This window comes from Metarhizium album (genome assembly GCF_000804445.1).
Source record: "Metarhizium album ARSEF 1941 chromosome Unknown scaffold_14, whole genome shotgun sequence".
Classification (NCBI taxonomy): Eukaryota; Fungi; Ascomycota; class Sordariomycetes; order Hypocreales; family Clavicipitaceae; genus Metarhizium; species Metarhizium album.
The window spans coordinates 565,711-568,487 of record NW_024467588.1 but is presented as its reverse complement, the minus strand read 5'-3'; positions in this window follow the sequence as shown (position 1 = coordinate 568,487).

Below are 2,777 nucleotides of genomic sequence, written 5' to 3'. Positions count from 1 at the left end.
TCTAGAAATAAGTTACTTTTTACTATAAAGTTAAAGTATTTATAAACTATAATTTAACTATATTTCTTAACTACTTAGCTACTATATACTTTAATCTTTACTAATAAGAAATAGCTCTTACTAAATTAAACTAAATATAGTAATACTTAAATAAAATATTTATAGACTTTTTTATTTAGTTTAAGAATAAAATAGTACTAGTAGAAAGTATAAACTAAATTAATATAATTAAGTTAGTAAAGCTCTATTAAGCCTTAAGTAAAGAGATATATAAAGTAATTCTTAGCTAAAATATTTTTTATACTATATACTAACTAGTAATTAAGAAGCTATAATACTTTACTATAAACTTTAAGTTATACTACTTAGAGAAGAAACTTTATAATTAATATAGTAGAAACTAAATCTTCTTAGTAAGTACTTAGCTTTAAAATAAAAATATACTAATAATAAGTATTAATAAAGTTAATATAAACTAAGAGTAAAAAAGTAAAGAAGTTTATACTTAATAAAGTATACTTTAGAATTTTATAAAAAGCTAAAGGCAAAGAGCTTAATAAGTAATAAAGGCTATTTTAGCTAAAAGATAAAAAGTAGAATAATATTTATATTATAGCTTAAGTAAATATTATATCTAAAAGTATACTTTTTATATACTAAAATAGCTCTAACTAGCTGCTATAAAATAAGTTATAATAATAAAAAACTTATTAAAAAATAGTACTACTAAAGCTAAGTTAGAAAATAATAAGCTTTTATAATAAAACTTTTATTAAGAGTATAATACTGTATAATAACTAATATACTTACTATATAAATAAACTAAATATAAAGGTTAAATAAAACTAATTTAGAAATAAATATAATGCTTTTTTTTATCTTTATTTTAATTAATAAACTTAAGTTTATTAATACTTAAGTAGATATAAACTATAATTATTATATAGTTATAAGCAAAAAGTATACATAGTAGTATAAACTATAGTAAATACTACTAGAGAAAGTATACTAAATTTATACTATAGTTAAAACTAAGTAAAGTAGTTATTAATAGTAGAAGTTATACTTATTTATATTTTATTTAGTAAAATTCTAAGTAAATATAAATAGCTAGAAATTTCTAGTTGCTGCCTATATAATACTAAAGCTTACTAAAGATATAATACTAAGGCTTTTATAAATAAAGTACTATAAAGTAGATATATATATAGCTATATAGAAGCTAGTAATTAATATAGTAGAAGAACTAGTAGTAAAAGAAATAAACTAATATTAACTTACTTCTTTATTAGTTGCTATACTAAAATTAATATACTAAAGTTTTATTTAATAAGTCTATAAAATAATATAAAACTACTAGTTTATAGTAATAAGCTTATATAAGTTAATATTAATACTATAAGTTTAAGCTATATTTAATACTAAAATAAAAGCTAAGCTACTACTACTACTAAATAAAGTCTAGAATTTTAAGAACTTTTTTAATAAAAAAGCAGCTATTATACTACTCTTTTATAGAGGCTTCTCTAATTATTATATTTAGTTAAAAAAAAAGTAGATAGTATACTTTTAAAGCTCTCTTAAGCCTCTTTATATAATATACTTTATAAGTACTTACTAAAAATTTATAAGTAAATTATAAACTTTATAGATAGAGAATAAATATAAGTAAGTACTAGAAGAATTATTAGCAAAAAGTCTATAAAATTTTAATATAGCTTAAAATAATAAAGTTAAATCTTAATATAAAGAAATATATATTTATAGTAATTAAAGTAAAGTACCTTAAGTTTATAGTATATATAGAGAAAGAAGTATAACTTAACTTAAAGAAAGTAGCTATAATTTATAACTAAAAGCTTTTAATATAAGTTTAAAGTATTTATAAATTTATAGGCTTTATAAACTTTTATTATAAGTTTATTTTAAAGTTTTCCTAGCTAGTTAAACTACTACTAAAATTAATAAAAAAGAGAGTTCTTTTTTATTAAACTTTCTAAAAGAATAAAGCTTTTTAAAAGCTAAAAACTATCTTCATAATATACTTCGTACTTTACTAGTAGAATTTTAATAAAAATATAGTAGTAGAAATAAACTACTTAGAAAATATTATTAGTAGCTACTTATCTTAGTATACTTATAGTATTTTCTACTTAGTAGCTTACTACTTTATATAACTTTAAGCAGTAAAATATATAACTTTAAGTAGTAAAATATAACTATATAATTTATAATAAGAAATTACTAGCTATAGTTACTTATTTAAAGATATAGTTAGTAGAGCTTTAAAGTATAGCTAGGCTATTTATAATACTTATAAATTATAAAAACTTAAAGTATTTTATAGTACTAAAGAAGATATTAAAATAGTAAGCTTAATAAGTAGAAATACTATTATTATTTAACTTCTTTTTATAATACTACTTAAGTCTATAAGTAGTAGAGCTTAATGCTTTATTATAATAAAACTAAAATAAAAATTTACTACCTTTATATTTTAAGTATATTATATAACTATTAAAAGCAGTAAGTATATTATTATACTTAGTAAATACTATAAAAGTAGCTTTTTATACTAACTTTAAGCTAGAACTTAATTAGTATAATATATTTTAAGATAAGTAGCTTTAAAGTCTTTGGAAAATAAAAATAGCTTAAAATACTACTTTTTAGTATTATATTAAAGTAGTATAAAATAGTATAAGAAAGTTTTCTCTAGAGGTAAATATATAGAAATAAATATTTAACTATATAATAAGTATTATAAATAGCCTAGC